General features: G+C 44.3%; 1 protein-coding gene and 1 long non-coding RNA gene across 11 annotated transcripts in view; one reads left to right on the forward strand and one right to left on the reverse strand.

The window, feature by feature from the left end:
- Positions 1 to 368: 368 nt before the first annotated feature.
- On the reverse strand, positions 369 to 14,484 carry LOC113882229. 3 transcript variants are annotated; one of them, XR_003508322.1, is made up of 4 exons: positions 14,413 to 14,484; positions 13,402 to 13,803; positions 2,019 to 2,209; positions 369 to 1,206 (listed from the first exon to the last, which is right to left on the reverse strand). It is a non-coding gene; the product is annotated as an uncharacterized LOC113882229 (long non-coding RNA). The 3 variants fall into 3 exon arrangements; XR_003508323.1 differs by lacking the exon at positions 14,413 to 14,484 and adding an exon at positions 5,984 to 6,047 and having other exon boundaries at positions 13,402 to 14,291; XR_003508321.1 differs by lacking the exon at positions 14,413 to 14,484 and having other exon boundaries at positions 13,402 to 14,286.
- Positions 14,485 to 14,653: 169 nt separating this feature from the next.
- ATXN1 (ataxin 1) overlaps positions 14,654 to 25,226 on the forward strand; it is a 414,527-nt gene continuing 403,954 nt past the window's right edge. For 6 of the 8 annotated variants that reach the window (XM_027525447.1, XM_027525448.1, XM_027525449.1 and 3 more), the window contains exons 1-2: positions 14,654 to 14,866; positions 23,056 to 23,170. The gene's annotated coding sequence lies outside the window, so the exon portion shown is untranslated. Of the gene's footprint in view, positions 14,867 to 16,048; positions 16,131 to 22,308; positions 22,359 to 23,055; positions 23,171 to 25,226 lie in introns of those variants that run through there. The other 2 variants (XM_027525451.1, XM_027525452.1) reach the window with 2 other exon arrangements.

Below are 25,226 nucleotides of genomic sequence, written 5' to 3' on the forward strand. Positions count from 1 at the left end.
AATAGTTTTTGTTAACAAACATATGTACCCACTGGAAAAAATGATCTATGAATATATAGGACATTCAAACAAGGATATAATTAGTATTATATAAACTTAAAATAAGCAAAATCAAGATTTCAACAAATTGAGAAGTTCTGAACTGTTTCAGTATACTTCCTTTCACTGCTGCTGCTGCTGCTAAGTCGCTTCAGTCATGTCCGACTCTGTGCGACCCCACAGACGGCAGCCTACCAGCTCCCCCGGCCCTGGGATTCTCCAGGCAAGAACACTGGAGTGGGTTGCTACTTCCTTCTCCAATGCATGAAAGTGAAAAATGAAAGTGAAGTCGCACAGTTGTGTCTGACTCTTAGCGACCCCATGGACTGCAGCCCACCAGGCTCCTCTGTCCATGGGATTTTCCAGGCAAGAGTACTGGAGTGGGGTGCCATTGCCTTCTCAGTTCCTTCACTAAGAAGATAAAAACCCCTTTTTGCTCTTACCTACCCCTCTCTTCCAGTGCTATCAGTAAAGAACCCGCCTGCCAGTGCAGGAGATGTGAGAGAGATGGGTTTGATCCCTGGGTCAGGAAGATTCCCCTGGAGGAGGGCATAGCAACCCACTCCAGTAATCTTGCCTGGAGAATTCCATGGGCAGAGGAGCCTGGCGGGCTACAGTCTATGAGGTTACAAAGAATAAGACACGACTGAAGCGACTTCTCACACACGCACACCCCTCTCTTCAGTTAAGGCCAGGAGAAATTCTTAGGCCAGTAAAGCTCGGGGTGGGAAGTCATTGCATTAAGACTGCTCTCTTTTGCCAATGCTTCTTAATCCCTATGTACCAGTCTTCCTTGCTATTTCATGAAAAGAGGATCCCAGCTGGGCCAAATTGTGTGATAGCTATATAATCTAGACACAGTCCCCAGGGGCTTAGAACAAAAATTAACCCCAAATATTTAAACTTGAAAGCTTAGCTATAAAGAATATCTACAAACATTCACAGACCAGTCAGAGATTCTATCCTCTTACAAGAACTCAAGAGGGAAGATTACCATGAGAAAGGTCTTCTAGAATTGGACTTTGCTTATCACGGAAATGTCCGTGGGTGTTAAAACAGAACACACGTTGAACCGAGAAATAGATGTCTTGGGTTCCAGAACTGAATTTGCCACCAACCAGTATAGTCTCTGCCAATTTCTTGCAACTCTTTGGCGGTGATTCCTGTCTATAAAATGAAAGGAAAAAAAATTGAACTAGATTCTGTAAGGATCCTTCCAGGTCTAGCAATTGTGTAAGTTATATTTCTAGATCATGATTAAGGAATAGCCCACCCTCTCCCCATTATTCCACATCCACTTTTTCTTTCTTGCTGATGCACTGAGAGATGGTGATGGGACTGGGAACCTAACTCATTTCCCAGTACCCATCTCAGGTCACTTCTTAGATCCAGAGTCAATTGAATGTGCTTTAACATCCTATCTCCCTAGGTTCCTTTCAGAGAAATCCATTATCATATTTGGTCTTTTTCCTGGCATTAGAATTCCCATGATGTTCCATGGGAACACTAGATCAAAACAAAAAGTATGAGAAAAGCTAGGTTTAGGGCTCCAGGCTGCCATATGTGTTTGTGATGTTCCCCGGAAGACTCAGAATCCATAAATAAATGGATTGCACTCCTTTTAACCTTTGGGAGTTACCGAGTGGATCATGTCAGTGTTGAATAATTGTAACTAGAGCTCGGGGGACCATTTGAAATAGTATGTTTTAAAACGTCATCAATGAGACCTGACATGTGAGAGACTCTTCTGCACTAAGAGCTACAGCGGATGCCACATGGAAGAGCTGCAAACCGGGAGCAAATCCACTCCATCCTACTATGAGCCTTTCCTGTTTTGTCAGCCAGCATGGTTTCCTAAATCTCAAATTGCAGCCGAACTGTTCTGCAATTCCATGGCTAGCTATTTCTGGAGCCTAACACAGCAGGACAAATGTGTACAAGTCCACACAGTATGACAGAAGAATTAAAAATGTATTTACCATCTGTTGGTAGTTTCCTTGTGGGTCTCTTTTCCTCTCCTGCAGCCATGAATAGGGTCTTCTTACCTCCTCCCATCCTCAAAGAACAGAGTTCTGTCCTCAGATCTTTGGATGAAGGGCTTTTTTCCTCCCTCTTTTAAATTTCCCAGACTGTTGAACTCTGGAAGTATTTCAGCTTCTAGGATTGTTTCCTGCAAATATAAAGTGGAGTGAGTCTGTGAACAGGTGGTAGTGTTTTATACGCCTTTGTATGGCCAGGTTACTTTGAGATCCTGGCCTTGAGTTCTGGTGACAGTGGCCTTTGGGAAGTTCAAGAGTAGAACAAGAGAAGTCAAACCCAGGTCAACAGAAAGGAAGTTAAACTTTCAGTTAGGCTTGGAAACTCATGTGGGCCCTTTACAATCTATTTAGACCTTACTATGATGGAATGTGTCAGATTCCAGACACAATTTCTGAGAGGAAAGGGTCCTCAGAATGTGACCATGGGCTTCAAGTGAGAGTCATGGCAGCCATGTAGCAGCATGGATAAAAATCATAAGCTGGAGTATAGTTTGGCAAGTTGGGAAACCAGTTAGGTTGCTTTGAAGCCACTTGGCTTATGTAGGAATATTCAGTCCTCAATAAGCATCACTAGTTTTAATTTCTGGGACATATATTATTCACTCAAAAATAAAATCTAATAGAGAGTTCTACTAAAAGTGTTGCTTTAGCCAAAATAATTACAATGCAGTGTTACGACTCCACTTGGCCTGTATCATTCAGGTAATGACTTGTTAAAAACTCTCAGGCTGTGTAAGTGGATAGCTTCCTACCTTGAAACCAGTGCTGGGTGAGCTTGGACCTTGGGCAGGTCCCCTTAAACTGCCAGCCTCAGTTTAATCATCAAAGAAATGGGAAGCATGATCTCAAGGTCACCCGACTGCGGTGGGGATTTAGATGAAATGACATCTGCCAAGCTCTTCCCACGTTGCCTGGCACAGAATAACAGCTTGATAAATGGCAGCTTTTAACAATTATTATTACTGAAAGCTGGCACTATGCTTTTTCTGTTTTTCCTCAAAACTTGCTGTCAGGTTTGTACATTGTCTTCAATTCTGGTTTCAAATTTTGTTTTTAAAAAGTCCTTCACAAATCTGAGCCTGACTATGAATTCAGCTCTTTCTGATCCAGTCTTACTAGGCGTACCAGATATGATTAAGTCAAAGATCAATAGAACATGTGGACACAATGCGTTGGTTTTGGATTAGCCTATAATGAGGGAATCATTGTGCTAGAACTTAAAACCTTGCACATAGTAGGTCCTGAAAAATATTACTGACTCATTAATTCATTTAAATGGTTGATAAACCTTTAGTCTGTCGTGTGCCAAGGACTGTTCTAGATATTTGGGGTTTATCTGTGAATACAACAGATAAAACCTCTGCTCTCGACAAAAAATAAATAAAGGAAATGACTCAGAACGTTCTAAGGTAACACATCGATGGAATAACAGAGCAGAGCAAAGTGGATCAGGAAAGTCAGGGGTCCAGTTTTAAGTAGGGTGGTCAGAGCAGGCTTTGCTGGGAGGTTTTTAATTTCCTAAGCAAAAACGCTGAAGAAAGTGATGGAGCGAGCCATGTGGATATTCAGCATTCCAAGCCAAAGGACCAGCAAGTAGGAAAGGCCCGGAGGCAAGGGAGCACCTGGTTTGTTTGGGGCCGGAGCTGTGGGACTGAGGAGGAGAGAGAGAGGCAGGGGATCTGAAAGACAGAGGGCATCCCGACGGTGTGCAACCTCGGAGGTCACGGGAGGACTTTGACTCCAGGTGGAAGATGACATTTCACACGCTTTCGAGCAAAGCTGTGGCATCACCTCACGCAGACGCCCCAGTCAGGCCTGAGGCCGACACGGTGGAAGCAGACAGAGGATTCAGGAGTTCAGTCCGAACATTCTGATGAAGGGTGGTGGTGGTTCCGCTCCAGCAGCAGCAGCCCAGGTGGTGAGAAATGGTCCGGATACATTTTTAGAGGGTAAAAATTGGATTTGGCGGCAGGTTGGATGTGGGGGTGTGAAAGAAAGAGAGGAGTCAAGGTGCTTCTTGGCCTGAGCCCTTGGAAGGACGGAGCTCCCACTTCCTGAGATGAGTGTGTGAGGACTGTACCATCCTTCTCATGGAGACTCTGAGAACAGACACTTAGGGATTCTAGGCTCCAGTGGAAGGCCTCCCTCCACCTGCTGGGGGAAGCTTCTTGAAACCAACGAGCTTCCGGATGTGCTTTTGAAAGATGGGACTCAGACTGAGTTTTTCCTAAGGACTTTTATAAGACTCAAATGAACAGTTTACAAAAAGGGCAGCAGTTTTGGGGGTTGTATTTCCTCCTCCGTGCCAAACAATTAATTGTGTTTTTAGTATTTTCCTCACCCCTACTCCACACAGAGAAATACCACTTCTTTTTCTTTTAAAGTTTTATCTATTTATTTTTTAAATATTTGTTTATTTATTTGGCTGCCGTGGGTCTTAAGTGCTGCACACAGGATCTCCCATCTTCGTTGTGGCAAGCAGGATCTTTGGGTGCAGCATGTGAACTCTCAGTTGCAGCATTCGGGATCTAGTTCCTTGACCAGGAATGGAACCCAGGTCTCCTGCATTGGGAGTGCGGAGGCTTAGCCACTGGACCACGAGGGAAGTCCCTGAAATGCCACTTCTCAAGAGGAGAGCTGCTGTGGCATCCTGGCACCAGTAGAGGGAGCCGAGGAGCCCTGGGAAGACCTTTGAGCTGTGGCCCAGTGTGGGAGGAGACAGGTCTATCTCAGACCTCTGCAACCTCTGTGCCTGGGCCAGAAGCCCGGTGTTTCTGGGAGGATGGGAAGGTAGTTCTAGAACTCTCTTGCCAGCTTTCCTATTCCACCGCAACTTTTGTTTATTGTTGTGGTCATGGCTAGAAGAGCAAACACACATCCAGAACTGATTACCGATGTGTATCTATAGAGGGAAGACAGTGGGCCATCTATGTAAATACAGACAAGAAAGAATGCAACGCATCTGTTGCCATTGCTCTTGTAGAAACGGTGTCTGAATTTCCTGGGGCTGTGGTAAAAAAAAAATTGGGTGGCCTCAAACAAGAGAAATTTATTCTCCCACAATTCTGGAGACCAGAAGCCTAACGTCAAGGTGTCAGCAGGGACCTGTTCCCTCTGAGGCTTTACGGAAGAATCTTTCCTTGCTTCTTCTAGCTCTCCGTGGTTTCTGGCCATTCTTGGCTTTCCTTGGCTGGGGGGAGCATAGCTCCAGTCTCTGCCTCTGTCTTCATGTGGCTGCTCCTTCTCCCCCGTGTCTCTTCTGTGACTCCTGTTCTTAGGAGGATGGTAGTCATATTGGACATAGGGTCCACCCTAATCCAGTAAGACTTTATCTCAACTAATTACATCTGTACATGCTAAATCACTTCAGTCATGTCTGACTCTTTGGGACCCTATGGACTGTAGCCCACCAGGCTCCTCTGTCCATGGGATTCTCCAGGCAAGAATACTGGAGTGGGCTGCTATGCCTTCCTCCAGCAGATCTTCCCAACCCAGGGAGGGAACCAGCGTCTCTGGTGTCTTCTGCATTGTAGGTGGGTTTTTCACCACTAGCGCCACCTATGTGGAGAGACTCTATTTCCAAATAAAGCCATACTCACGGCACTGGGGACTAATATATCTCTCCGGGAACACAAGTCAACCCACAACAATGGGAACTCGCAGGGAGAACTGACTAGTTGGGGTGCCACATAAATGGAGCAATAAAAGGAAAACAGTGACATGTGAAATTGTAAGTGGAGGTCAGACGGGTTTGGGAGTAACAGGAAATATTAGATAAGAGACGCTCTCATTTAGGAGACTCTTTCCATCTGTGCTTACGGCCCTGATTTTTTTCTTTTCTGTCAGAGTTAAAAAAAAAATTGTATAAATAAAAAGAATAAGAAAATAGCACTTAGCTGACTCACACGTTGGGCAGAGCCACAAACTCTTGTGATAACTTCGCAGAAATGTTGGTGCTTGAGCTGGATCCTGGAGGATGGGAATAAAAATTACCCTGCAGAGAAGGGCTTCCCAGGTAGGGAGAAAGTATATGGAAAAACACAATGTTATTTAGGCGATCCCTTTACGCCTTAAGTAGGGTGAAGAGTGTCTAAAAGCAACGCCCAGATTGTCTGCTTAATCTCTATTACTAAGAAATGGTATTAAAGAAAGGAAGAGGCAGAGATGTTTCTGGTTTTGATAAATGCACAAATCAGCACACAGTAACCTGAGGAACTCTAGGAGCATCTCTAAGGCGGAGTTCGTTCTTGGACACATTTGCCAAAGCACAAATATGGAAACCCCGCCCTCAGCCAGATCTGAAGAAATCAAAAGGCTGATGTGGTATAAATTCCTCTGCCCTGATTGCATAAAGGAGATGTGCCAACATTTTTTTCTCTGATATATTCCTTTCTGCACAGAGAGCTGAACTGGGTTCTTAAAAACCTGATCGTGAACTGAGATAGGCAATTCTGAATCACCACCAGGATCTAGGAAAATTAACTCCTCACTGATCTTCCTAGATAAGCTCCCAATCTTGCTGCCTCTCAGATCAGCACCGGGATCTGGTGAGGTTTCTGCCACAGAGCAACTCCCTTTTTTGGCATAAGAATGTACAGGATGCCAGTAAAGTTCACGCTGGGTCATCTAAGTCTCTTTAAATGCGCGATGATTCATTGCTGGGGGTGGGGGCGAGAGGAGTGAGGGGGAAGGAAGTGCTGAGCTGAGAGGCGGAGCGAAGTCATTATGAAATTGACTGCAGAAAAGCTGGCGCTGGGAGTGCTGGGGTCACATGGTCTTACTATTGGTATTTCAGCTACAAGTTTTAAACCAGAGGTAGGGGGAGGGGTTGGGAAGCATCACCTTGAAGCCTGATCGGCTTTCAGAGGAGATGCTTCCGTTGATGGCTGGCATGTTGATTAGAATTACAATGGGCGTATTAATTTCTCTTTATATCTGACAAAAAAAGAAAAGTTCTCCCATGACAGTATGGCTAGCAGAATAAGAATCTGGCTGTAAGTGGTGTGAGTGAACCGTTTGTCTTTTTCTACTTGATTTACTTGCATTCTAGCTGACAGGGTCTTCCATTCTGTGCATTCATTTTGTACTTAAAAAGGGATTGTTTGTAATTTACAGTTGAAGCCTGAGTGCTATTAGTCGGCTCGGTCAGAGAGCATGGACAGCAGGAGCAATCGCTCCATGTCAGTGCCAGGGCACAAAGCAAATTTGGATCTTCAGTCATCAGTCTTGAGAGCTCCCCAAAGTTACCCAGCAGTTAAACTGTGGAGCGGCCCTGCCCCACAGGGCTTCTGCAAATAACAAACTGCCTGACAAACCCTGCTGAAATCCTGACACGGACAGTTTCCTCTACTTGTTTATGTCAAAAGGCAAAGTTTGCCAATGCATTTTTCTCTGACTCTTCCTCTTTGGGGTAAACTTGGTAAATTCCTCATAAAATAATTGTCTTAAACTCTGACCTGCATTTGGATCAGCTTTTCCTAGCCGAAACAGACTCAAGAAAAACAAAGGCACGGTAAGAGCTTATAGCTATGTGTTTTAATGTCTTGAAGTCAGAATAACAATGTGATGGCTATTGTTCTCCCTGATCTTAGTTTGAAGGCACCCCAAGCTTTACCCTCACAACCTATCAACAGCCTCTATCTTAAGTGTAAACAATGGTGGCTTTGGGCTTTGGTTTTAATTTGGAAAATATATTTCTTTCGAGGAAACAAAATGCCAAGTTGTTAATGACGTGCTTTTAATAGCTTTCCAAATGCTCCTGGCCAATACTGAGCAAAGTTCAATTCACTCATTCTGAGCCTTAAAATGTTCATTTTAATTTCATATAAGAAGAGCTATGTTCTATAGATGCATAAAACCACAAATTCTGTTACTTCATAAGTCACTGCAGTACATTCAATGTTGATAATACTTATATTGATGAAAATGTATCTAGGTCTTGCTTGCAAAATAAATGGTAATGGTTAAAATTCATCTCATTTCTGGACATGTCCTATTGTACTAAATATTTTAGAAATTGTTAAAAAAAAAAACCCACAGATTTCCTTTTGGCTTTGATTTGTTTTCTAGTGAAGCAGTAACTGTATACTTTTCATTATCCACGCCTAAAGCCATTTCTTATTAAAAGATGTCACCCTCAACCATTCAGCTGTCACTCCAGAAAGTGTGTGCTTTCTAAAACAGAGAACAAGTTTTCCATCAGCTTCCCAGGGTGGCAAAGTATCTGAGGCCTGTCCCTACCCCACCCCGAGAGACTGACTCTTAACAAATTTTTAGTCTAACATAAAGCCTAACAAATTTTTGTTTGCTGGCCCATAGCATATCTCAGGATTATGCATTTACCAATAGCTTACTCTCACAGATCATTTTAATAAGGAGTAAAGTCCATGTTGGGCTTCCCGGGTGACTTAGCTGGTAAAGAATCTGCCCGCAATGCAGGAGACCTGGGTTCAATCCCTGGGTCAGGAAGATCCTCTGGAGAAGGGAATGGCAACCCACTCCAGTATTCTTGCCTGGAGAATTCCATGGACAGGGGAGCCTGGCAGGCTGCAGTTCATGGGGTCCCAAAGAGTCAGACATGACTGAGTGACTAACACTCACTTTTCAAGGTCAGTGTTATACACTGCAAGGGGGGAATCTCAGGAAGGTAGAAAAGTAACCAGATTACCTACTGCTGCTGCTAAGTCGCTTCAGTTGTGTCCGACTCTGTATGACCCCATAGACGGCAGCCCACCAGGCTCCCCCGTCCCTGGGATTCTTCTCCAGGCAAGGACACTGGAGTGGGTTGCCATTTCCTTCTCCAATGCATGAAAGTGAAAAGTGAAAGTGAAGTCACTCAGTTGTGTCCGACTCTTCGTGACCCCATGGACTGCAGCCTACCAGGTTTCTCTGTCCATGGGATTTTCCAGGCAAGAGTGCTGGAGTGGGGTGCCATCGCCTTCTCCGAAATTACCTACTACACTACTGCAATAAGGTCTCCAACTATGGTTCTTAGAACTAATTCCTACACCTCCCCAGCCCCACTGTCTTTACTAGTGCTGTCCATCAGAAACATAATGGACACATGGCATTGTGAATCTTATAGTAGTCACAGTAAAATGTAAAAGGAAACAGGTAAGTTAATTTTAACAATATTTTAATTTAACCTAATATATGTAGAATATTTTCATTTTAACATTTAATCAATATAAACATTGAGATACTATATGAATTTATGTGTATATATGTGCATGTGTATGTACGTATATGTTTCAAGTCTTTAAAATCCAAGGTATATTTTACAATTACAGCCCATCTCAAGTGCTTAACAATCATATTGGACAGTACTAGACCTATGCTATTGGAGGAGGAAATGGCAACCCACTCCAGTGTTCTTGCCTGGAGAATCCCAGGGACAGGGGAGCCTGGTGGGCTGCCATCTATGGGGTCGCACAGAGTCGGACACGACTGAAGCGACTTAGCAGCAGCAGCAGACCTATGCCAAAGCACTTGTTTTTGTTTTCATTGTAGACAGAATCTTATTTAAAATTGCCTAATATGTGTACTATTAAGTCATAAACTGTCAGCAGATGTTTAAACACAATGATTTTAATTTCACTCTTGACTATTGCTGATGTCACATTCATTACCCAGAAGCCTGTGGTGCTACAGTTTGGTGGAGGGTCAAGAAAGCTGATTCAGAAGCATGTCTTTTAAGAGTCTCCATGCCAAGAACAGAGCCCAGTGACTTCAGTTTGGGTGTGGTGAGTTGACCTCAGAGTCTATTGTGTGAGTGGTTTTCACTTTTGTTTTTAGTTTATTTTACTTCTCTGGTCTCTCAGCTTTATTTGGAAGTGCAGTCTAAGGAAAGCATATTGGTTTTGTAAGCATACTATGGTTTGCTCAGATTTTTAAATGATATATATAGGCTACCACTCTCCTTATAATACCGTGGTTAAAGAACTGTCAGTGTTTCCACTAACTTTGGGGGTTTTATTACACAACCATAACAAATTGCTGCAGGTTGAAATTTGGCAGATCTTTCTTTAGCCTGGAGGAAATTCTTTTTAGCAATTTTTTAAGAAAAAGATATAAATTATTAAATGCTGACCATTTAAATTTACTGTGATTTTTTTTTTTCTTTTTTGGATAGGCAAGGATATCAGATAAAATATATGTTGTATCTTTACATTTTGGTTGTTTTACAAATTTGAAATATTAATATTAGCTTTATAAATAACTTTGGCTGATGATTTACACAATTCCCTGATCCCCAACCACATTTTCAATGATCCTAGTGTTTGAGCCTTGTATTCGGAAGTCTGATCAATATACTGCTTCTGAGAGGTACTGGAACAATTAACTATGAATCTTTTAAGTTTTATCATGGTAAAAATAGACATTTTTCAAAAGATAAGGTTTGTTTTGCTATGAGCTCCTTGCAGACGGAAATGTCTTACTCATCTTTATAGTCTCAGGGCCTCGTTATTGTAAATGCAAAATGAACAGCTGCTGGTAAATAAGTGATAAACACATAAAAATATAGCTCGAGAATGAAGACTGTCTCTGTTGTTCATAAGTTTCTTATTTAAATATTCAATTATTAAATATTTACTATCTGATAACTCGAAAAATCTTAAAAACTATAAAGAACATGTTGCTGGGTCTTCAACCTCTATGATTTCCCTCATTTCTGAACAAATCAGTGGGTTACTCACTTGTTCATTAGTAATAAGTTAATGACTTGTTCATCATTAAACAACTCAATACTGTTCAGGCATGAGCCAATTCCAAAACTTTTTAGAGGCTGAGCTTTATAGCCATCTCATCCATCTCCCAGAACCACTGGAAGATGCAATGTGGAAGGACTGTAAAAAGTATGAAAAGCTACATTGATATAATTGAAACATAAATCTACCCTTCTACAAACATAGAGGATAACCCCCTAAGATGACTGTGAAAGTAAACACACTAAGAAATACCTCTCCTTTCAGCAACATATCTGATTCCAAATGAAGTGAACTTATCTGATATCATATTGAGTTAATTGACCCCAAGATTTTTAGAGAAACAGGAGTGACTCTTACTTGCCTTACTCCGTGTTGTATATCTTTATTTTTCACGGTAGAAAAGATAAGGCATCTTTCTCAAGTATGACTATTGAGGCCCACTTTAAGAATTCAAGCCTGAAACTGTAAATAATTATATCTATATGCTACTGACTATTTAGCTTCCAATCCACTCTATTACTTAGTTGTTACAAGCCGCTGAGCCCTTTGTGTTTGCTTGTCTTTGAACTGTGTAAGAGGCTACCTCCAATGAAGACATACTCTACAATTAAAAAGCCCTTGCGATTTGAAGGGCCTGTACACTTGCTTTATTAAGCACTCTTGTGCTCCCTCTGCTGCCCTGAAGAAAACCTCCATGTCCAAGACCCTGGTATATTCCTTACAGAGTGTTCCCTTGGCAATGATGATGCAGATTTGTGCATAACCCTTCTGAAATGCAGTACTGTTTGACCAAAGCATAGAATGTTAATGATTTTTCATTTGAAAAGTGCAAAGTAATAAAAGGGAAGGGAATAAAAAGGAATACATTGAAGAATCAAGTTCCACGTTTGCGAATAAATTCATCTAGACAGAGCCCTGGAGTGTAGACAGGGTAATGCACTCAGCAATCACTGTGGGGTCGGGGGTTGGGGTGGGGTAGGGATGTTGGTTACACTGTGATTCAGTAGGTCTCGGGTAGAACTCTCTGAAGGTCTAAAAAGCTTCCAGATGCTGCTCTGAAGACTATGCTTTCAGAAGTACGATGTGATATATAATTATATGATATAAAATATACTTGATAGGCCATTTTAAACCTTTAAAAGTAGACATTACCCTAACAGTGAAGTAGATATGAGTGTTCAAGCAATGCAGAACACAGATTAGGAGGAAGAAGGCTCAGCAGGCCTTATTTTTCAATCTCCTTTAATTGCAAAGTTCAACTCATGCTGGCATGAATGTAGTACCAGGTTTATGAATAGAAGCATAGTACTACAGAGTTGCTTACTGGCTTCTTGAAAACCCTTCTTTCACTGAGTTTTTCTTTGCTGGAGAAGGTATTGTTTTTAAAGAAATCAGGGCCAGTTGTGATTGTACATTTCATATTTTGCCATCTGAAAATACAACATTTCAGTACTAAAGGTAATGAAACTATATTGTGAGTATTATGTTTATGCTGGACCTTGCAGGAAGAAATAGTTACAGATTTTAACGGCAGATTATGGTTTTAACCTTAATGGCTAAGTAACTAAATGACACAGTTCTTATTAATTGTTCTTACTGTTTGGGTAATAAACATATTTATCTTCCTTGAGGGAACATTTAAATTAATTGACTAACTGTAATCTGAATTATGTGTTTTAATTTGTCTAAGGTTGTTATAATAACTGCTTGCATCAGTGTAATAATGAAAGTATTAGCTTTTTTCTTTAACCCCAAATTGTCTAAATGTAAGATGTCTAAAAATAGAGTGGAGGTGGATTGGACAATCTGCAGATTAGGAGTTGGAATGAAAGCATCTCAGTTAAGCCAAAAACATGGCAACCAATATTTTCTGTTATAAAAATATTTTAGATGAATTTATTTTTTTATGAAAGCTGTCTGAATCTGAAATGAAGAGCAGAAGTTCTCTTTTTATTCACAGGCCAGTAATAATAATACCTGCCTCACAAAGCATAGGTCTTTTCCCTGCAGAGCCTACAGCTTCTACTCCTTTCAGAAACCCACTCGCCAATTCAGGAGAAAAGATATTATTACCCGGTTATTAACCTTCACCTTGATAATGCTTGTCAACGAACACAACGCCAGGCAGAGCCTTTTCAGGAAACTGATTTTAATTGTCCACTAGAGGCTGTAATGAGACCAACAATGTCACTTTAGACCAAGCCGGGCTTTAAACTGTAACCATCATTGATTTTTAAGTGGAAAAAAAAAAGTTGTAGAAACGAGTAAACAGTAGTAGTTCTTTTAAAATAGACATGTATATGTGCATGGTATTTCAAAATGTGAGAAATATTTCCGGGGCACTACACCTTCCTAGTTAGGATGCTTTTATTTCTGCAACACCTTGGCTCTACAATACAGTTGTTTAAAAGTTGACACATTTCTCTTGGTGATTCTGTATCCTGCTTCAGTTGGTGACTAACGGTTAGATCATAAGTAAATTAAGCCAAAAGATTTCTCAAATACAACTTGCAGTCAAGTGGAGACTTTCAGAGAGAAACTTACGTGGAGGGATTCTATTTCTAGCCATTTGGTTCGAAGCACCTGAAAAAGGTCAAATGTTGCCCGACACCTACCGGCCTTCCAGAATTATCTGCAGCCAGGAGAACGCCGCCGCAATGAGCTCCCTGTAGCATGGCTGTGCCTTCTCCTCCTCCAGGTGGCACACCTGTTGGCCAGGTACCACCAGTCCAAAGAAGAGTCCTTCCCTTCCAGCTAATGCCTGGCGGTGGTACCCACGGAGGGTCGGGTGGCGAGGAACTGAGAACTGCACTTTAAAAACTGAGTCCAGAGGAAGTTCTTACCGCGCGGATTCACGAGAACTGCCATCTGATGCTCGGTTTGCTTTCTCTATCTCCTACACTGGTTACCTCATTTCCGATGAAATTAATGATTCCGAATTAGAGGCGAGAGGAGTGCGCGGGTCGTCTACCCAGGCTCGAGCTGGGTAGTTCCGTGCTCTGAGCAGATTTCCGGACCTGCAGAAAGAGAAAGGAGAGCAGGGTGGTCACCAGCTTTCACAGGCAGGAAAGGCGAGGGTGCACGTGCAGACGGGGGGTTGAGGGGGAGGACCCTTAAAACTTTCCTGAGTTGCACGCCAAGGCGATCCCCGCGGCTCGGTGGGCTGGGTTCCAAAACGCCGAAGCTAAACCGGTTTGAGGGTTAACGTGCGTGAAGGTCGGAGTCAGCCCTCTTAAGACGCTTCTCCGCACGCCCGAAGGGAACGTCGGGATCGGAACCGGCCCACCTCTGCTTCCCCAGAGGGGATTTCACGGGCTCCGGTTTGCAGCCCGGCACCCCTCGGAGAGTCCCTCCAGGGTGCCTGAGTCGCGCCCAGCCTGTGCCTTCACAACTCGATGCAGGGACCCGAGGAGGCGCGCGAGGACCGACCGGTCACCGCTCCAATTACCTCATCGCTTCAGCTCCCCGCCCCTTTCCCAAACCTGGAAGAACTGTCCCCTCCGGTCCCGGTCACCGCTCCCGCCCCGCGTCCCCCCCCCCCCCCTCCGCCACCCCGATCCCGAGCGGGTCTCGGGGAAACGCGCCCGCCTCCCCGGGGGGACTGCCGGGCCCGGAGATGCGCGCACCCAAGGGTTAAGGGCGCCGGCCGGCGGCCGCGCCGTGCGCTCGCGGTGCTCAGAGCGGCTCGCCCCGCCGCCCCGCCGGAGGGTGGCCCCCCCCCAACCCCCGCGAAGTCGGATCCTTGAGCTGCGGCGGCGGCAGCCAACTGCTCCATATTTGGCTTCTATTACACATTTACATACTGGAGCGAGCAAGCGAGCGAGCGCGAGAGAGCGCGAGGGAGGGCGGGCGGAGGGAGGAGGGAGGAGGGAGGAGGGGGGAGGAGGAGGAGAGAGCAGAGTATACCGCAGACATCATTTCTACTACAGTGGCGGAGCCGTACAGGACCTGTTTCACTGCAGGGGGATCCAAAACAAGCCCCGTGGAGCAGCAGCCAGAGCTACAGCAGCCGCAAGACACTGTTTCTCTCCCTCTGCCCCCCCCTTCCCCACGCAACCCCAGATCCATTTACACTTTACAGTAAGTGGCTATTTTTTTTTTCCTCCTCTGATTCTTTCTCTCCCCCCTCCCCCCATCTCCTTCTCCCCTGATTTAGATCAAGATCCCCCCCTACCCCGCTCTCCCGAGAGGGGCAAAAGCAACAACCAGCAAACAAACCCCAAACCCCATTCGGCGGCACGGAAAACAGCTGGAAGAGGAGCGAAGGAAATCGACGCGTCGTGTTGTGTTGTGTTGTGTTGTGTTGTGTTGTGTTGTGTGTGTGTGTGTGTGTGTGTGTGTGTACATACACCCTTCCCCGGCTCCAGCCTCCCAGGCCGACTTCCCCAGCTGTGGGCGCTGAGACGACCGGCGGGAGGGTGGTGTGCAGGGGCCGGGTGGGCGCCCGCCCGGCGAGGGGGCGCGCCCGGGCGGGGGGCGCGGGCGGGCGGGGAGATCCGCGACGGCTCCCCACTACGGCGGCTGCCGGTCCGATCGCCAGTGGGGAGAGCCGTGTCCTCTTCCCAGGAGGTGGCGTAGGGGGGAGGCGGCGGCCGGGGGTCTCGCTGTCCCCTCCTCCCGCCGCCCCCTCCTCACTCCTCTCTTCGCAGAGGGCGGCGAGAGCGAGCGGATCTGGAAGAGGGCTGGCTTTACCGCGGGGGCCGCTTGGCCCCGGAGCCCCCCGGGGCGGGGGTCTCCCGACGGAGGCCCGCCTGGGCCGGCGCGCGACTGCGGACCAGGAGGGTCTGCGCCCGCGGCCGGGTCGGGACTTTGCGCGCGCCGCCGGTCGGTGGGATCGCGGGGGGCACCGAGGGAGGTGGGCGCGGGGGGAACGGGCGCGCGGTGCCGGGAGCGCGGCCGGAGTAGCGGTGGCGGCTCGGGCGGCTGCCGCCGCCGCCGCCGCCCTGTTGGTACGGCCGCTTCCTGATCATGTGCAGCCGCCGCCGCCGCCGCCCGGAGCCGGGAGCCCGCGAGCGCCCCAGCCCGGGCCGGCGCCCCCGCCAGCGCCCGCGGCCGGAGCCGGGAAGCCGCGGCAGGCGCTGCCCTGCCCGCGCCGGGAGTGAGCGGCTGCGCGGCTGCTGAGAGGGTGAATGAAGCCGGGAGGAGGGGAGGGGGGAGGCGGCGGCGGCGGAGGAGGCGCTGCGGGCGCTGGGATGCGCCCGGAGCCCCGCTGCTCGCTCACTCTGGGCCGGGCCGGAGACTCCGCCACTCCCGCGGCCGCCGCCGCCTCCTACGTGGTTCCAGCGCTGCGCGCAGGCCGGTCCCGCAGGGGGCAGGGCAGGGGGCCGGCCGGGCGGAGCGAGAGGTGAGGCGGCGGCGGAGCGCGGCGTGAGTGTGTGAGTGCGTGTGTGTGTGTGCGCGCCCGCGGGGGAGGGGGCGGCCGGGCCATCGCGGTGGGGAGGGGGCCCCGCCGTGGCCGCTTGGCTGACTCCGCAGTGCCCTGACCCCTCCTCGGCCACCCTCGCCCTCAGGCCGCCTTCCTAAACTCCGCGGCTGGTGCTTTCATTTTATTTCAGACCACGTAGGGGGCTGACTGGAAGCGATGGAACAATTCAGGTTTTCTAGGGAGATTGAGCAAGAACCTTAGTGGGGGGTGGAAGTAGGGTGGTTGTGGAGATCCTGCCAGAAAACAAACAACAACAACAAAAAGCAGTTTCTAAGGACTAGTGGGGTTCAGTTCAATCCCGTGGCAGCTCTGTTTTGTTTTGCTTTCTTGGTATATAATCCTACAGATAAGAGGGTAATATAAATACTTCGAGAGATTGGGAAATTGCTGAAGAGTAGTAAGGGCACACACACACAGAAAGCCAGTCGGAAGCTGGTTATATAATGCGCGATGTGGCTAAGGAGAATGGCAAGCTATTTTTATTTTGTTTACCGTATGCTGTGCAGTAGGGACTCCTCCGAACTGGTTCTGTCCCCGAAGAGATTCTTAGCTTCCCTGTGAGAGCCACAGGATACAATTAGCAAAATTAGAAGACCCTATTACACCCACAGAATAAAAACTAATGGCTTAGAGTGGCATGCTCCTTGCACATCCTGGAGCTTGCACGGGAATGTGTGTATGCAAATAAGTTCTCCTTTGGCAATCTCGTAGTCACATCTCAATGACATTTGTGTTTTATAATGCAGGCTGTTCTTAATATTTAAACATCATCGTTACATATCGCTCGCAGCAGCGGGTACTTGATGGGTTATTTTTAGGCACAGCTAGTTACTTTTTCGACCGTGTTAGCTAAGCCATCTCATTTGGGTTTCTGAGGAACCCTACAGTTCCTGGAAGCCCTCGTCTTAAGCCCACCTTGTGGTTTATTTGGTGGATGAGGGTAGTTTGACACTTGAGCTTTTTTTTGGAATGGAGCGTCTGCCTGAAGAAACCACCAGAGAGAAGGATGAGAAAACCCTGCACATGAACTCTTGGAAAGGGATTGCACTCTAAGGGCTAATGCTATGGCATTTAATCTCCTCTGATTGCCCTCTAACTGTGCCTGCATCAGTCAATATTTTAGCAGCTCCACAGATAAATGGGCTTGAGTGCCACCTTCTACAGAAAGCAGAGGTCGAAGGGCTCCCCTGAACCTTCCGCCTGCCTGCCTTTCTCATCTCGTAGATACCTGTCAGCGGGTGTAGGTTTTCGGTGCACTTACTCCATCCCTGATCACTCATGTAATTAGATCAGGCTGCCATGGCAACAGACAGTGTTCTCCCGTCCATTCAGGTGGGTTTGTCTGTGCCTGAACTACTCCCAAGTGTTTGATGCACAGTATTTGTGCTGCCCCAACCAGATGAGAGACTCTTTACTATTTCAGCCGCATCTTCTTTTTGTCACTTCGGATGGGAGACGCTGCATGAGGCTTCTAGCTACTCAGCTTTTATAAAGGAGACCAACAAGCTGTGCTTACTGGGTGCAGTATGTAAATGCATCTCCCCAGACCGTGAAAGGAGCCTGACAGTCCTGCTTGTGAACACATCAACAAGTATTTGGTACTTGCTAGAAACCTTTCAGAGCTGAGGAGCTGAGGAAAGCAACCTTTCTCTTGCAGTTTGTCTGGTGCCTTTGGCCTTGCAGGCACTTAACCCTTTCAAGTGCAAAAGAACTCATCCTTTAGAACCCAAGCTGCCAATAGCGGGGTTTTCTAAAGGATTTATTCAGCGGAAGTAATTTATTTGAGAAGGATATCCCCGTTGTCATATTTAAAAACTTTATGGCCATCCTAATGACACACACAAAAAATGCTACTGGCAGTAGGCAGTCATTCTGAATGTATTCATTCTTAACTTGGATTTCTTGGCCAGGATCCTTACCTTGGAGGTAGTAAGTTAAAAGGTTTTTGTCTCAGGTAAGAGATGATACAGGCCTTTAGCTGGTAGACTGATAATGTTTGGTGCTTTTGCACGGTAATTTGTACTCTATTTGGGAATAAAATTTAATGAGCATTTAATAACAGCGAACAACATTCTGCTCTTTGCATTAGGTGGCCACCTTAATAAGCCTTCTATGCAAAGAAAAATAATACTGTTGGGGAAAAAAAGGAAAGCAGCTTTGGTTGCTGAAGCTCTGTGTTGTTCAGGCAATCCAAACAAGAGGGAGTATTTTAATAACTCTGATATTTGAAAGAAAAAATAATTGAGAATAATAATGTCTGGATGTCTGTGTGACCTTGCTAGTCAGTTTACAGTTTTACAACCCCATAGCTAAACTGGTAAATCCTTTTTTTTTTTTTTAAACCTCTGGGGCCTGGATTGAGAGAGCTATTCAGTGTTCCTCACAGAGGGCTTATGAGTTTCTACCCTTTAGTGAGTCTCTGCAGTTGGTAACATGATTGCGACCTGCTCAGATCAAGTGTTGCTGTGTTTAAAGTAAGCCATTCTTTCTAGGAGGTAAATAGATGGGAGAGGCAAGGATATAAAATGAAGCACAGAAGTTTAAGTTTTACACAACGCCTTGGAGGTCCTGACTTACATTTTACTATGTACAGAAAAACACTTTACTGGCAGCCAAATGTGAACGTGTATTTTTGAGTGCACAAATAAATTTGTGTTAAAATAAGTATGAAAAATGTGCTTGATTGGGAACTGTGAAAATGGGTATCTTCCCCTTCCCTTCCGGATTTCATTTTAAGAGGGTTTGATAAACAGAAGTGATATTTAATCAGACTAGGTTTCCTGGCCTCTAATTTGTCTTTTACCCTTGCAAATAGATTCAAGAATAACTCTTCAGCCATCAGACTGTACATGTAGCTGGCCTTACGTTTCAATAGGTCTAAGTCAGTTGTCTGGGGGTCCCAGGAAAGGCCAGCCTGAAGAGCTTATTAAAATATTAATAAACATGCTTCTGTGACTTCTTGTTTTGTTGTCATTACAGAGTTTGATTCACATTCCTTTTGTATAATGTGCCTTTATTTTTTTTCCATTCTGAAATGTCAAGTGGATTTTCTGTTTGCACTTACCTTGAATGACAGTTTTTGATGACTAACGCATGGTAACACCGGCTCATTTTGTTTCCTATGAGAAGTTAGTCAATAAACATGTTTTTACTAAAAGCCTGAAATTTAGCGAAGGTAGGAGTGAATGTTAATTCTTTAAACTATAGTTGTCTGCAAGTAACACATAGTTTTGATTCTGAAAAGCTTAAATATGTGCATATGTGAGATGACATAGTGCAGCAAGACAGAATATTATTTTTATGGGGAGACAGATGATTTGATTTCCATTGCTTTATATCTTTTGATATGTGCAGCTTAACTGCTTCAAAGAGCAGATTTAGTTCTGCTTATATTTCCCAGCTTATCAGAAGCAGGCTCTCCTTATTTTGTGAAAAGATCGAAAATAAGAAATCATAGAAATTCCAAAAGAGATAATAATTTCTGTTCTAAGGCGTTCCACACAGGACTGCCCTTTTTTAAAGAAAGACTTTTATAGTCCTCAATTATGCTGTTCAAATTTTAATTTAATTTAATTCAGTTTAATAAAATACACATTCAAAATTTCTTTAAGAGGTGATAAGTGTATACTCTGTGCTAGTTTTAAGAGAATATTTTCAAATGTTGGCTGAAAAAGTTGTAATTGGATCAAGGTTTTAAAAATATGTAAATGCTTAAAATTCCAGGAGTAATAAAAAGGCTTAGGTAAATAATCTTTAATGGTGGAAACAGTTTTCAGAAATCTCTTTCCTATTTCATAATTTATGTATCTTTGTCTTTATCAGTGTAGTAGTATATTTTATAATCCTTATAAATCTGAACTTTTCAGGCTAATGCACTATAAATTCATGTACTACCTATTGCCACCTCAAATGTACTAAAACATGTTTAGAACTATTAAAGACAAAAAAGCAACAAGCATTATATCCTCTTTGACACATTTGATGGGAGCAGAACTGTTTCATTGATTTTTTAAAAATATAACTTTTAATGCATCCCATTTGTGAAGTGATGAGAAAGCACCAATGATGGCAATAATGCAAGCAAAAATTGTATACTAAACCTGAATGTTACTTTTCAGAAAACTCCCTGTAATGTAATCAGTTTGAGGCTTCAGGGGGCAGAGGCTCCCCTGGTGATGGCATTTGGGTTCAGGCTAAGAGGAAGTTCTCTTTTTTCTACTTAGGTGCTCTTTAATGGATACCTTTTGAGTTATTTATCAGAAGTTTTTAGTCATCACTGTTATAGCTGCTAACCTGTAAATGCTTATGCTTCTAGCATTCAAATGCTAGAATTCTAGAATTCAAATGCTAGATATTTTTTCTATCACCGTGTGTGGCATATTTTCTTTTATTGCACCCTTAACTTTGGCCTACTCTCCCTGAAGTATTTATGTTTTCTTCTGTATCTACATTATTTGTATAGTATCTCCTCTTTACTGTCACATCAGTATTACTTAGGCCACCTTTCTATCTCCCACTATTTATAGTGTTGTGTTATGTTGCTCTGCTGTGCTTTTTAAATATTAAAAATTCCACTTTTAGTAGATATATTGTCTTCAACAGTCTATAGGCTATTTTATTGTACGTTGTCTGTATATTTTTGCAGTGAGTCCATTCTGCCTTGCTTTTATTTTTGGCTTCTTCCCTCTGATAGAACCCAGCAAGTTATGTTAACTCTTTAGTTACTCTAACTGGTGTAGCAACACAGATACTTTTGAAATACGCAGGCATACCGATGCGAGAGTAAATTAATATTTTACAGCATTTGCATCATGTTTGACTGTTCTCTGCACTTCAGCAGAATAGGAGGAGACTGTAATTTGGACTCTATAAAATCTTATCTGCCAGGTGATAGGTAAATAGGATAGTGTGCACACACGTCGATACACAAGCCAACACTCTCAATTGTTAGCTCATAAAGCAAGCACTCTGCAAATCCATGGTACCTGCACATTGTTTGAAAATGATGATCAAGGATTTTGAGGCTTCATTTGAGATGTTACTAGATAAAATCAAGATCACCCCCTGGCCCTTAAACCAAGTACTGTGTAAGAATAAATAGAATATTGTGAGCTTTTATTTAACTTGGCCACTATTAATGTTTGTAACTCAACAAGCTTTTTACTGGAGGGCTTGTCTTCCAAGGACTTCAGAGATGTGATAGTCTAGAAAGGCTTCCTCCTTTCTCTACACTTAACTGTTTGGGATTTCCCAGGTGGCGCTAGTGGTAAAGAACCTGCCTGCCAATGCAGGAAACCAAAGAGACGAGAGACTTGGGTTCGATCTGTTCGGAAGATCCCCTGGAGGAGGGTGTGGCAACCCACTCCAGTATTCTTGACTGGAGAATCCAATGGACAGAGGAAACTGGTGGGGTACAGTCCATAGGGTCATAAAGAGTTGGCCATGACTGAAACAACAGCACACAGACCTAACTGTTTACAGATGGGGAAACCAAGGCCTAGAGAACTTCCTTCTGCATGTCAGTCTATGGCATGCAAATGAGGCCTAAATAAATAGTTGGTGAATGGATTAGCGAGAAGTAAGAATACTTTGGCTACTATTCATTACTTTGCAAAGTGTTGGAAAGCAATCGACATTATTTTCCTTTCCAGCTGGGCTGTGCTCTTAAAAATAGTGAGTGTGTATGGATGAAAATAATCATGAGATGTGTTGCCATGTACCCAAGGCTAATTGGCTCACTTACCTGTTTACAGATTATTCACATTGGAGATCATATTCATAGCTCCAGAATAGTTTCTTTCTGACACCCAATATAATCCTGGGCCTTCTCCTTCCTACTGTTACCTGGCGTGGGCTTAGGAAACCCAAACTAAATTTAAAACCAGCCTAAGCAAATATGCAGATCAGCTCCAGTAATGAAAGGCTGAAAAAAAAAAATCAGCAATGACGAGTTTGGGGATTAGTTTATAATAACTGTGCTCCTGATTCTATTTAATGTGGACAGTTGGGAACTACCAGTATTTAAAAATATGCTTTGAATAGATAGGAAAGTATGTTAGCAGATCGAGTCCTCAACTTCTTCTGTTTCTATGCATAGGTGTTTACCTCACAAAAACTACTAGGAGCGCCAGGCTCCCTGATGGAAAGGTATATGGAAGATTGATTCATTCTGTTTCATTCATCCATTCACGCATTCACTCATTCATCCTACAGTGGGTAATCTTTCCTTAAACATGCTCAAGGTGTTATGGCAGAATGAAAATCAAGTAGATGTACATTCAGTAATTAAATCCTTTAAAGTTCAGAGGAAACTCTAGTGAGTATATGCATACTTAAATTTTTTTTCTGCGTTTGATTCTTTTTTTCTATCCCATTAGACTGGTATGCTAACAACTGTGCTCTGTGTCATGATTGTGCCTAAAGTTGCATGTTGATAGTAAGATATGCCTCATGAAAATTAGTCTTGGGCTCAATTACTATTCAGTCCGTGCCCATTTCCACCTGATAGTCCCGTAATGACCAGCATGTGTTTATGAGGTGATTCGTTAGAATCTTAGAGAAAAGATTGACAGTAGCTGGCTCAAATGGAGAGACCAAGCTTTTAATTTGATTGAAGGGATGACCTTTTTGTGTGTTGGCCTCCCTCCGAGCCCTGTTGAATCAAACCAGATCTGCCTTTTAAGCTGGCTGGTGCCTGTGTAATTCTCATAAAACGATGCAAAATTTGATGTTCTTAAAGTTTAGATTTCCCTGCATGGTGTCTTCAGGTGGAATTATTTTTTAAAGCCATTCGTGCTGTTTCTCATTTTGGATTTCCTCTTCTGCACGCCCTGGACCACTGCAGGAGGAGCCGGCTGCAAATCACCGAGGTGTTCCATTCAAGCTGCAGATTTGTCTGTCGTCTTTGGACAGCAGTCTCTTCCTCCACGGCTGCTTTGGGGGAGTCCAACACCCATCGGGTAAGAGTTTTGCGATGCTCTCTGGTTTCTATCTGAGGATAAAGTCTGGCCTGGGAAAATCACTTACTAGTCATACTTTAGCACTTTACAGACTGTTGAAGATAATTGTCTTTGCAAACTGTACTGTGTGGGAAATGGAGAAATCGCAGAGAGGTGTTTTTTTTTTTTTTAAACTTGGATTCAGGTATCCTCCTTTTTGGTTTATTTGGTTGATAACAGTCTGCCTCTGCCTTGCCGATGGTTCATTATTGTGTGCTGGGGTTGAGCCTGATCGTTTTAATTGTCACCTGTACTTGGAGCCGATGAGCAGGTTTTGCTACCAAACGGTTACCTTAAGTCACTGTCTCCATGTTTTAGGTCGTGGTCGTTGTGTGACTGTGGTGCAGGGAGATAGCTTGTTGGTTCCGTAGCAACCCATGTTGGCTGGATCTTGAATTTCTTTGTGTCAGTTTTGGATTTGACAACTTCCTGCTTTCTTCATGTACAGTAAATTTTTCTGACCTGGAGAGTCATGCAGACACAGGGTGGATGCAGGGTTGATGACTCATGGTTCTCTGTTGAAGGGAAGACTGCCTGCCTAGAATCAGGAGAGCAGGGGAAGTTAGTTCGAAGTTGGGGCAATAAGGGCTTGGGAACACTGGTATTCGCAACCAGAGGAGATTGTGAAATCGATCCCCTCTTTCTGTTTGCCTTGGGAGTAGTCCTGCTCCAAGCTGTGGAAATAGACCAGTTCAGAGGTTCTCGAGCCTGGCGGGACACCAGAATCGCCAGGAGAGGTTAAAAAAAAAAAAGAAAAAAATAGAACCGGGACTCCACCCTAGACCCACTGAATCCAAATGAACCGGAATGTTCTCTTGGAGTCACACTGGTGTTCCACTGCTGTGTCGTGGGCTGGATCTGGTGGTCTCAAGGCAGCTCTTCCCAAGTCATGTTCTGTTTCTTTCCCTGATAAGATGCATCGACCACTTTTATCCAACCTTACGTACAGAAATTTGGATTTTCAGCTCATGTTTAAGAGGCGAATCCTTGCTTTATCAGAATGTTCACTTTGAAACTGATTCACTAGATTTCTTTAAATAAAGAGCTTGCCCCTCGTCCCTGACACCCTGCTTCTAAGGTCCAGTTTTTTAAGTTCTATATAAATTCCGTGGTATTTAAAATAAGGATGCGGGGCTCTGGAACCAGCCTGTCTGAATTTAAGATATAGAAGTGCCACTGTAACCTTCCTGGGCCTCAGTTTCTTCATGTGTAAGATGGAGATCATATGAGAACTTCCGCTAGGGCTGCTGTGAGGTTGGAACGATGTAATATTTGTACACTGGACAGAATAGTAACCTGGTATATGGTTTATGATCCATGAACATAAGCTATCACTGTGAGCATGTGACTTGTCTTGACAGGGTGATTGTAACGTTCTTGTTTGGTGATGGTTGCTCCTTAACCATAAGTGACGAGGAGTAAGTAAATATCCCTGTACCTTGGTCTTTGGACCAACAGTGTGGACATTTGCAGCCCTGAGAGCCAAAAGGCCTTTTATTTATTTTTCTGGATTTTGTGTTAGTCTGCCTCGATTCCTGACCCAGGATCCCTGTGTGTTGTTTTTCTACTGTAGGATGAACTGCTGAGTTGCAGGCGTAAGTGAAGTTATTTGTGGTCTGAGTGAAAACTCACACACACACACACACACACACACATACACACACCTGAATGATTGAAGTACGGTGACTCAGGAAGGGGGATCAGTAAAGTCCTACTGGGGTGCAAGGCAGGGGAGGGGGGAAGTTATCACACACGTTCTGTTCTTGTGAAATATGGAACTGGGTACTTTATATTTTATGGGCCTTGGGTTAGGGAGGTGTCTTTTAAAAGGAAATAGAATAACTCCGGAATTATGTGCAGAGGGAAGCCTCATGAGGTCTGTAAGTATCAACTCCATTGAAAGGGGTGCAGTGTCTTATTGCTAGTTTCTCTCTTAGGGGTATTATCCATTTTAGGCAGAAAGTTCTCACATTCACATTTTTGGGGAAGTAGCTTAATTGCACATGTGGTTAATACA

Source organism: Bos indicus x Bos taurus, chromosome 23 (assembly GCF_003369695.1).
Source record: "Bos indicus x Bos taurus breed Angus x Brahman F1 hybrid chromosome 23, Bos_hybrid_MaternalHap_v2.0, whole genome shotgun sequence".
NCBI lineage: Eukaryota > Metazoa > Chordata > Mammalia > Artiodactyla > Bovidae > Bos > Bos indicus x Bos taurus.